Source organism: Ornithorhynchus anatinus, chromosome 12 (assembly GCF_004115215.2).
Source record: "Ornithorhynchus anatinus isolate Pmale09 chromosome 12, mOrnAna1.pri.v4, whole genome shotgun sequence".
In the NCBI taxonomy this organism is placed as follows: Eukaryota; Metazoa; Chordata; class Mammalia; order Monotremata; family Ornithorhynchidae; genus Ornithorhynchus; species Ornithorhynchus anatinus.
Window position 1 is genome coordinate 43,618,129 of NC_041739.1, and position 11,462 is coordinate 43,629,590.

At 46.3% G+C, this 11,462-nt stretch overlaps 1 pseudogene; it reads left to right on the forward strand.

Annotated features, from left to right (window-relative positions):
* Nucleotides 1-9,550: 9,550 nt before the first annotated feature.
* On the forward strand, nt 9,551-10,661 carry LOC100084716 (annotated as a pseudogene).
* The last annotated feature ends 801 nt before the right edge of the window (nt 10,662-11,462 follow it).

Sequence of the window (11,462 nt, forward strand, 5' to 3'; positions counted from 1 at the left end):
TCAAAAATCTCTAGTGGTTGCCTATCAACCTCCATATCAAACAAAACTGCAGTGAGACTACAGTAAGTGCTAAGTCATGTAAACATAAATTTTTTAGGGCGACAGTGGAATGAAGCAATATAGGAAGGAGGAAATTAATTAGGAAATGCCTTTTGGAGAAGATGGATTTTCAGGAGGGCTTTGAAAATGAGAAGAGGTAAAGGCTTGGATACTTGAAGGGGACGGGTATTAAAGAAAGGAGGAAGGGTGTGAGCAAAGATTAGGATGTGGGAGAGTAGAAAGAGGCAGTCAGAAGTAAATGGCAATACTATCACTGAGGTCTAAAGGAACAGGATGGATGCTGGTGTATTATTGACTAAAATGTGAAATTTCAATGAAGGAATTGGATGAGGAAGTTTCTGTAAAAGTAGGAAACCCAGGATATGGACTCTTTATTGCCAAAAAGGCAGCAGGAACATTTAGAAGATCTCTAGGTAGACCTCTAAGTTTTAAGTGGGGCCTATGGGTAGGATTAGAGGTAGAAGTTAATCAATCTTATTTTCTGGGAATGAAAATCACCAAAAATCATTACAGGAAAAAGAGTTTAGGCCAGGTTGAGGGAAGGGGGTGGGGAGAGTGGAGGGGGACCAGAGAAAGGAAGGGAGAATTCTGATTGCCAGAGTAGGGAACACTGGTGTGTCTGATGTATTGAAGTTCTGGACTCTCCTCTTCCCCAGAAAGTAAAGCATAGTTCTCAGGAACTTTAAAATGATAATACAATTTTCCTTAAATTTCTTCTTCTCACTTCATCACTGCCCCAGGGCTCTCACTGCCCCAGGTCTCCTTATCCCTGCTTTCAGGCTGCATGCCCCCTCTGATTCTCCGTCTCCATTCCATGTTGCACAGAGCTTGACACTTAATGACACACTCACCTGAACAAGTTTATTCTCCCAACACGCAATTCTGTGCAGAAAAAGACTTAGCTTTTCTGTTCTGGAGGGACGCAGCCAGAGCAGCAATTATAGGGACAAGGTGGTTGAGATCATCTCTCTTCAGGGGTGCCATTACAGCGTCACTTGCTGTTGTTGTGACAGTGCTTGGAGTGGGAATCTGAGATATCTCCATGGAAGGAACCAACTCCCTTCCCTGTTGGAAATCCTCTTTAAAATAGCGAAGGGGTTGGGGGAGATGGGGGGGTCAAGAAAGGAGGGGAGAGTCCTGATTGCCAGAGTAGGGAACACTGGTGTGTCTGATCTAGTAAAGTTCTGGACTCTCCTCTTTCCCAGAAAGTAAAGCATAGTTCTCAGGAACTCTAAAATGATAATTCCATTTTCCTTCAATTTCTTCTTCTTACTTCACTCTCAGCTTATCCCTACTTCCCCATGACAGTTAATGTACATTGCCTGCATTCAGTAGTATTTACTGACCACTTACTGTGTATTGAGCACTGTATTAAGCACATGAAAAGTACAATTTACTAATAAAGAGAGACAATCCCTGCCCACAATGGGCTTTATAGTCTGGGCGAGGGGGACAGACAACAAAATAAGTTAACAGCATGAATATAAATAAATAGAATTATGAATATATACATATATAACTATATAAATGTTGTGGAGCTGGGGGAGAGGGGGAAGAGCAAAGGGAGTGAGTCGAGGTGACCTGGAAGGGATGGGGAGCTGAGGAAAAGGGAGCTTAAGCTGGGAAGGCCTCATGGAGGAGGTGTACATTCAGTAAGGCTTTGAAGGGGGGAAGAATGAATGTTTGGCAGATTTGAGGAGCTCAAGGTGATTAAGTGCTTAAAAGCCAATGGTGAGGAGTTTTTGTTTGATATGGAGGTGCATAATAATTTTGGTATTCGTTAAGTGTTTACTATATGCAGAGCACTGTTCTAAGTGCTGGGGTAGATACAGAGTAATCAGGTTGTCCCACGTAAGGATCACAATTAATCCCAGTTTACAGATGAGGTAATTGAGGCACAGAGAAGTTAAGTGACTTGTCCACAGTCACACAGCTGACAAGTGGGAGAACTAGGATTCGAACCCATGAGCTCTGACTCCCAAGCCCAGGCTTTTGCCACTGAGCCACGCTGCTTCTCTGGATGGGCAACCACTGGAGTTTCTTAAGGAGTGGGAAACTTGGTCTGAATGTTTTTGAATGAAAATGATTTGAACAGCAGAATGCAGAATAGATTGCAGTGGGGAGAGACAGAGGCAGGGACGTCAGCAAGGAGGCTGACACAATAAGCAAGGCAGGGTAGGATAAGTGCTTGCAGTAATTAAATTGTAGTTTGTATGGAGAGGAAGGAGTGAATTGTGGCCATGTTGTGAAAGTAAAACCGACAGGATTTAGTGATGGTTCGAATATATGGGTGTAATGAGAGAGGGGATCCAAGAATAATGCCAAGGTTATGGGTTCGTGAGACAGAAAGGATGGTAGCGCTGTCAACAGTGATGGGAAAGTGACAGGGTTTCGGTGGGAAGAAAGAAATTCAGTTTTAGCCATATTAAGTTTGAGGCGATGGAAGGACATCCAAGTAGTGATGTAGGCAGGAGGAAATGCAAGACTGTAGAGAGGGAGAGAGATAAGGGCTGGAGCTGTAGATTTGGGTGTCATCAGCATAGAGGTGATACTTGAAACCATGTGAGTTTTCCAAGGGATTGGGTGTAGAGGGAGAAAAGAAGGGGACCCAGAACTGAACCTTGAGGGCACCCACAGTTACGCGGGAGGCAGAGGAGGAGCCCATGAAAGACTGAGAATCAGTGGCCTGAGAGATAGGAGGAGAACCAGGGGAGGACGGTGTCAGTGAAGCCAAGATTCAGCTGTTCAGCTGTTAGGAAGGGAAGAAGGGAGGGGGTAAGCATTTTGATAAGGCATGAAGGGATGGGGTCAGATGCACAGGTGAAGGCTGTGGATTTTGAGAGAAGGGAGGCGATCTCCTCCAGAGATACTGCTGGGAAAGATGGGAGAGTTGAAGAGGGGGCAGGACAGGGGAGAGACAGGGAGATGGAACAGGGAGATTTTAGGGACATTATACCTGATAGTGTCAATTTCTTAATTAAATAGGTGGCCATGTCATTAGGGGCAAAGGATGGGAGAAGCAGGAGGATGGGGGCCTGAGCAGGAAGTTAAATGTCTGGAGCAAATGGCAAGGGCAATGGGCATGGGTGACAATAAAGGTGGAGAAATAATTTTAGGCAGCAGAGGAGAGGGAAGAATTAAAGTACACAAGGATAAATTTGAAATGGATGAAGTCAGTGGGATATTTAGAAGTCCACCAGCAGCACTTTGCAGTTCGTGCACAAGAACAAAGGCGCTGGACTGTGCAGGTAATTCCAGGTTGTGGGTTAGCGGTTAGAGATCGATGAAGGGAATAAGGGAGCAAGTGAATTGAGTTCAGTAGAGTTCAGTTCACATGCCCAAGGACATTGAGATCTCTCCACCAAGGGGCTCCTAACTGGAGTGGACCTAAAACAGTCGCACAGGACGGATAACTGCCCAGGGAAACTGAAATCTCTGAGCTGAGTGGTGTCAGCAGAACCAGCTCATCTGCCATCAGAACACTGCCTATGGTCTGTCCACCAGAACTCCAATACTTAGTCCCTGATCAGCTCTCAAAATCCCAAGCTTCTCCTCAGGGAATCATGGGATTAAGCAGTTTATTGCTATTGATTACCTCACCTAATTCTTAAATTTCTCTGACCTCACCATGACCCCTCAATTCCCACCCTCCAAGCAGCCCAGCCCAGACCTCCCTCCTCCCATCCTCCAGCCAATCTCTCCCTACCCCTTGTTCAGTCCCCACCGCCTCCGCTTCCCTATCCATGTCATCCTGTTCCAGCACCACCCTTCATCCTCCTCTAACGGCCCCATCAGCTAACTCCCATCCAACCCCTCCCTACCCCTTGTTCTGTCCCCTTCCCAGCCACTATTCCCAAAGCCTCAGCCAAGCGCAGCTTGTGGAAGCCCTTCTCCAACATGGAGGAGTTTCCCTACATCCTTGACGTGTCCTGACCCAGTCACTGCTCCTCCTCACCATCACTGAAACCTGGCTCTCTCCAGATGACATGGTCTCCACTGCTGCTCTCTGTAAAGGGAGCCTCATCTTCATTCATTCATTCCCCCAGACTCTGGGAAAGGTGGAGGTGTTTGCTCCATCTCATGCCCCCAAGCTACTTTCGCACCATTCTGCCTCCTCCATCCCTGTCTTTGCCTTCCTTTAAAGCCTATATCATCCGCCTGTGACACTCATTCCAGATATGTCACAGTCATTTACTGCCCCCAGGCCCCACCTCCAACTTTCTGAACCACTTTGATCCTTTTCTCACATTCTTTCTCTCTTTCCGCATCCCTACACTGATCTACTTTAATGTCCACGTAAATGTTCCTGATGATCCTTCCACTGCCTACTTTCTACTACTCCTCAACCCCACTGATGTCCTGCTGCACCCCAGTTGACCCACTCACCAACTTGGACACGCGCTTGCTCTCATCATTGCTAGGCACTGCATAGTCTCTTCTCTCACCAACTCTGAAATACCTTTATCTGACCAAAACCTCCTCATGTGTCTTCTCTCCCACACACTTCCACCCCACAAATAATCCATGCTGTGTCCCCACAGAGCTTCCGATCTTTTGACCCCATCCAATTTTCTCAACTCATCATTCCCCATTTAGCCTCCATATCCAACCAATCTACTGATAATAACCAAACTGACCCTGTCAAAACCAACCTCCCTATTAAACTTAACTGACTTGCTCCCTGTTCCTTCACTGAACCACTAACCCACAGCCCTGGATCACCTCCACAGTCTGCTTCCTTTGCTCCTAGGCGCAAGCCACAGAACGCGGCAGGTGGAATTCTAGATATCAGGCCTACCTTGTCCTCTTCAAGATTATCTTTACATGCTTTTACTCTGCCCTTTCCTCTGGCTGGCCAAATTAGTTCTCCATCCTTATTGGCACCCATGCCCATTGCCCGTGCAAGTTGTTCCAGATGTTTAAAGCTCTCCTCTAACCCCCTGTTTCCCTGCCTTCCCTCTCTCTAGCCCTTAACCTGGCCACCTACTTTATTGAGAAAATTGACACTGTCAGGGAGATCTCCCCAAAATCTCCCCTGCACCTCCCCATTTTATCAAAACGTTAATTCATTCATTTATTCAATAGTATTTATTGAGTGCTTACTATGTGCAGAGTGCTGTACTAAGCGCTTGGAATGTACAATTCGGCAACAGATAGAGACAATCCCTGCCCAATAATGGGCTCACAGTCTAAACAGGGGAGACAACAAAGCAAAACAGAACAAAACAAAGCCAGATCATCAAGATAAATAGAATCATGGAAATTTGCACCTCATTAACAAAATCAGTGGGGTAATAAATAATATATAAATATATAATGAATAGGGTAATAAATATGCACAGTGCTGAGGGGAGGAGAAGGGGGAAGAGCAGAGGGCAGAAAAAGGGCGAATGGGGAGGGGAGGAGGATCGTAGGGAGAGAAGGGCTCAGTCTGGGAAGGTCTCCTGGAGGAGGTGAGCTCTCAGTAGGGCTTTGAAGAGGGAAGAGAGTTAGTTAGGCAGATGTGAGGAGATCAGAGGTAGGATGTGAGCCAGGGGTTGATGGCAGCATAGGCGCAAACGGGAAACCGTAAGGAGGTGAGCAGGCAGAGGAGTAGAGTGTACGTGGTGGGCAGTAGAAAGAGAGAAGAGCGGTTAGGTAGGAGAGACCAAGGTGATGGAGAGGTCTGAAGCCAAGAGTGAGTAGTTTTTGTTTTGTGCGAAGGTTGATAGGCAACCACTATAGGTTTTTGAGGTTGAGAGTGACATGCCCAGAGCGTTTCTGTAGGAAGATGATCTGGGCAGCAGAATGAAGAATAGACTGCAGTGGGGAGGGACAGAAAAATGAATTGAAGGGCATAGGTGACCCAGTAGGGAAGGGAAATAGGGTCAGAAGATAAGAGATTCATCAGGGAAGGCTTCCTGGAGAATAGGTGAATTTAGTATAGTTTGAAGATGGGGAAATGTGGCTTGTCAGATATGAAGAGTTACAGGCACCAGGGAAAAAGAAAGCAAAGTGTTGACCTTAAGAGAGATGAGATCGAAGCACAGTAAGCAGGGTGGTATTAGGGGAGTGAGGTCTGTGGGTGGGATTGTAGTGGGAAAGGAGAATGAACAGGTAGAGAGAGAGAGAGAGCTGATTGAATGCCTTAAATGACCAGCTGCTGCCTTTCAGCCAAGAAGATTTTGCTTGATGTGGAGAAGGATGGGCAACAAGCTTGTGTGACCTTGGGCAAATGACTGAACTTCTCTGTGCCTCAGTTACCTCACCTGTAAAATGGGATTGATTATAAGACCTACGTTGGACATGGACTACGTCCAACCTAACAGTCTACTATCTACTCCAGTGCTTAGTACTGTGCCTGGCACATGATAAGCACTTGATAAATTCCATTAATAATTTAAACTTAATAATCACCATTGCCTTTACTTTGCCCCCACCCTTGGATGACTGTGTCCTCTCTTTGCTGCTAAGGCGGGCAGGAGGCTCTGTCTATATTCTTGGTTGGTAAGGAAGGTGTTCCGTTTGCATTCCTGCTTTTGTGTAGCGTGCATTTTCCTTTAATCCAATTTAGTTGAATTTTCACCACTTCCAATCCATTAATCAATCAATCATTGTGCTTACCCTGTACCTTACAGTCTAGAGGTATGTGTAGTAAGTGCTAAGGGGCTGAAGATGGAGATGAATATCATGTGCTTAAAGGGCACAGATGCAATTGCATAAGGGAGAATGACTAGGGGAAATGAGATATTAGAAGGGAAAGGCTTCTTGAAGAAGAAGTGATTTTAATAGTGCTTTGAAGGTGGGGAGAATGTTAGTCTGTTGGATATGAAGGAGGAAGGAATCCCAGGCCAGAGGAAGAATATGCGTAAAGGGTCAATGGTGAGGTAGACTAGAATGAGGTACAAACAGTAAGTAGATTGGTGATAGAGGAGTAAATATTTCACACATACATTTTTATAATTTACTTTACACAATCATAACTCAGTTATTAACAATTTCACAGTCTTTAGGCAAACTTCACGATGATGAGTTTAATCATTAATAGTTATGCAATCTTAATGTGTAAGCATATACAATTATTTAGGCAAAAGCACTATGCTGAAAGCTCAGAGAGTTCAACAGAATTGGAAGACCTGATATTTATCAAGTGTTTACTGAGTGATAATGCACCTAGTAAGATCTGGTAGATACAAGATTATCAGATCAGGCATAGTCCATGTTTCCCAAAAGTCTAGCTATCTGAGAGGAAGGAAGAATAGACAGCATATCCCCTATAATGCAGGTTAAAAAACAGGGACACAGAAAAGTTAGGGGGCTTGCCCCAATTCTCCTAGCAAGCTAGTAATAGAGTCAGGATCAGAACCTGGAGATTCCTCACTCCCACTCCCATGCTGTTTTCATTAGGTCCCTCACTGTGCATCCCATGAATTGGGTTGCCAGTGGAACCTGATGGGGAAGATGGGGGGAGGTAATTGACGAAACCTAGAGGAGGTGGCTTTTGACGAAAGCTTTGAAGAAGTAGAGGAACATGGTTTGATGAAGTTGAGTTGGAGGGCTTTTCAGACTTTTCATTGGTCACAGGTCTGAGCCCTGATTTGAGGTGAGAGGCAACAGATAGTCCTCACAGACTGTACCCATTCACTTGTTCATTCAATTGCATTTACTGACTGCTTACTGTGTGTAAAGCACGGTACTGAGTGCTTGGGAGAGTACAGTACAACAACAAACACATTCCCTGTCCACAAGAAGATCACTAGTCTAGAGAGGTAGACAGGCATTATTATACACAAATAAATTAATAAATAAATTACAGATATTTACATAAGTGCTGTGGGGAGAGTGAATGAAGGGAACAAGTCAGGATGATGCAGAAGGGAATGGGATAAGAGGAAAGGAGGACTTAGTCAGGGAAGCCTTCTGGGAAGAGATTCATTCATTCAATAGTATTTATTGAGCGCTTACTATGTGCAGAGCACTGTACTAAGCGCTTGGAATGAACAAGTCGGCAACAGGTATAGACAGTCCCTGCCGTTTGACGGGCTTACAGTCTAATCGGGGGAGACGGACAGACAAGAACAATGGCAATAAATAGAGTCAAGGGGAAGAACATCTCGTAAAAACAATGGCAACTAAATAGAATCAAGGCGATGTACATTTCATTAACAAAATAAATAGGGTAATGGAAATATATACAGTTGAGCGGACGAGTACAGTGCTAAGGGGATGGGAAGGGAGAGGGGGAGGAGCAGAGGGAAATGGGGGGAAAAGAGGGTTAAGCTGCGGAGAGGTGAAGTGGGGGTGGTAGAGGGCGTAGAGGGAGAAGAGGAGCTCAGTCTGGGAAGACCTCTTGGACGAGGTGAGTTTTAAGTAGGGTTTTGAAGAGGGGAAGAGAATCAGTTTGGCGGAGGTGAGGAGGGAGGGGGTTCCAGGACCGCGGGAGGATGTGGCCCGGGGGTCGACGGCAGGATAGGCGAGACCGAGGGACGGTGAGGAGGTGGGCGGCAGAGGAGCAAAGCGTGCGGGGTGGGCGGTAGAAAGAGAGAAGGGAGGAGAGGTAGGAAGGGGCAAGGCGATGGAGAGCCTTGAAGCCTAGAGTGAGGAGTTTTTGTTTGGAGTGGAGGTTGATAGGCAACCACTGGAGTTGTTTAAGAAGGGGAGTTACATGCCCAGATCGTTTCTGCAGGAAGATGAGCCGGGCAGCGGAGTGAAGAATAGACTGGAGCGGGGCGCGAGAGGAGGAAGGGAGGTCAGAGAGAAGGCTGACACAGTAGTCTAGCCAGGATATAACGAGAGCCCCTAGCAGTAAGGTAGCTGTTTGGGTGGAGAGGAAAGGGCGGATCTTGGAGATATTGTAAAGGTGAAACCAGCAGGTCTTGGTAACGGATAGGTTGTGTGGGGTGAACGAGAGAGACGAGTCAAGGATGACACTGAAATTGCGGGCCTGAGAGATGTGTCTTCAATAAGGCTTTCAAGTTGGGGGGAGCAATTATCTGCCTGATATGAAGAGGGAGGGCCGTCCAGGCCAAAGGTAGGATGTGGGCAAGAGCTTGGCAGAAAGGTGGATGAGCTTGAGGTATAGTGAGGTTAGCTTTAGAGGAGCCAAGTGTGCGGGCTGGGTTGTAGGGTGATTGAGTACCTCAAAGCAAAAGGTGAAGAGTTTCTGGTTGGTGCGTAAGTGGATGGGCACTCATTGGAGTTCCTTGAGGAGTGGGGAAACATGGTCTGAATGTATTTCAAGGAAAATGATTCAGGCAGCAGAGTGGAGTAAGTACTGGAGTGGGGAGACATAGGAGGCAGGGAGATCAGCAAGGAGGCAGATACAATAATCAAGGCAGGATAGGATAAATGCATTAATGTGGTAGCAGTTTGGTTGAAGAGGAAGAGGTAAATATTAGTGACGTCATTTTTGAGAGTGACACTTCAGATGTCCCAAAACATCCCCCAAACGCCTCCCGCAAAGTGCACACTCTATATTCCTGCTCTCTCTGTAGGGGAGTAGGATCCCAGGATGATGGTGGAAACCAGTGAAAATTCCTCTGAGGGATTCATCCTCTTGGGTTTTTCAGACCAACCCCACCTTGAAGCTGTGCTCTTTATGTGTGTACTCTTTTTCTACCTCCTGAGTTTGTTGGGCAATATGGCCATCATGGTGGTCTCCCAACTAGATCCTCGTCTCCACATGCCCATGTACTTCTTTCTCTGCCACCTTTCCTTCCTGGACCTCTGCTTCTCCACCAGCCTGGTCTCTCAGAATCCAGTGAACCTGCGGGGGCCCAAAGAGACCATCTCCTTTGGGGACGGTGTGGTCCAGCTTTATGTCTCCCTGGCCCTAGGGTCCACAGAGTGCATTCTCCTGGCTTTGATACAGCTTTATGTCTCCCTGGCCCTAGGCTCCACAGAGTGCATTCTCCTGGCTTTGATGGCTCCAGACCTCTATGGAGCCGTCTGCCAGCCCCTGTGCTACGCAATGCTCATGCACCACAGCCTCTTCTGGCAGCTGGCAGCTGTATCCTAGCTTTGTGGGGTGGCCAACTCACTGGTTCACACCAAAATCATACTGTGTCTGCCTCAGTTTGGCCACCACCACCTGGACCACTTCATCTATGAGGCCCCAGCCCTCCTGAATGGAAGCTACCATCAGTGAACTTGTCCTCTTCACCCTCAGTATGCTTGAAGACATCGTCCCTCTAGCCTTCATCCTGATTTCCTACGGCTTCATTGCCCGGTCCATTCTGAGGGTTGGCTCCTCCGAGGGTTGGAGAAAGGCCTTCAGCACCTGCTCCTCTCACCTCTTGGTCGTGAGCATCTTTGAGGGGACCATAATCTTTATGCACCTCCATCCTGGTGGCAACTACTCCCAGGACCAAGGCAAATTTGTCTCCCTCTTCTACACCATGGTCACGCCAACCCTCAACCCCATCGTCTACACCCTGAGAAACCAAGAGGTGAAGGGAGCAATGAAGAAGCTGGTGCTGGGGGGGCTTTTCCTTAGGGAGGACAGAACCAGATTGGGGCGCCCCATGAAAAAGTCTCCTACCAGCTACAGAACAGAGGTTTTCCCTCCCTTATCCTCAGCTTTCCCTCTTTACCTCTTCCACATCAATTTCTCACTGTTCTAGATTCTCCTGACTCCATCTCCTTCCTAATGCTGTTTCCATGGTCTGGACCTCTCTCACAACTCAAATCCACTAGGCCACAATTCTCCCAGCGTTCAGAGCCATTCTCAAATACCATCTCTTCCAAGACACCTTCCTTAATTCATTATTAACATCCAACCCCTATTGGCTCAACAGCCAACTTCAGCATTTATGTTTTTATATCCATTTTCACCATCTAAGAATAGACATATTTTCAAATGTACATTAGGTATTGATTCAACTAGTGCATTCATTCTACTCCCAATTGTATCCTTACATTCCCTCCTAATCTCAGTATTTGTAAATAATTTCTGTCCGTCTCCCCCATTATACTGTAAGCCCTTTGCTGACAGGGAAATTGTGTCTTCCTTCTGATGTATTTTTCCAAGTGCTTAGTACAAGCTCTCACTAAATACCAGACCTTGACTGATCAATGGAAGGGGTGGATTAAAGAAGCTGGTGCAAACTACTGAAAAGCACTCTATACTTTCTTGTTTCTCTTAAAACTTTAACTGAGTTACGTGTCCCCTTTGTTTATAGGTGAACTCCCATAACACTTCGATTTACACCATTTATTCACCCCTCCCTTATCACCACAGCCCTTATGTACATATCCATAATTCATTTATTTGTATAAATGTGTGTCTCTCCTGCTCATTATGGGCAAGAAAGGTGTCTATAAGCTCCTTTATGTTGTTATTTCCCAAGTGCTTTGTACAGTGCTCTGCATGCAGTAAATGCTCAATGAATGAATGCATCAATTGTATTTATTGAGTGCTTACT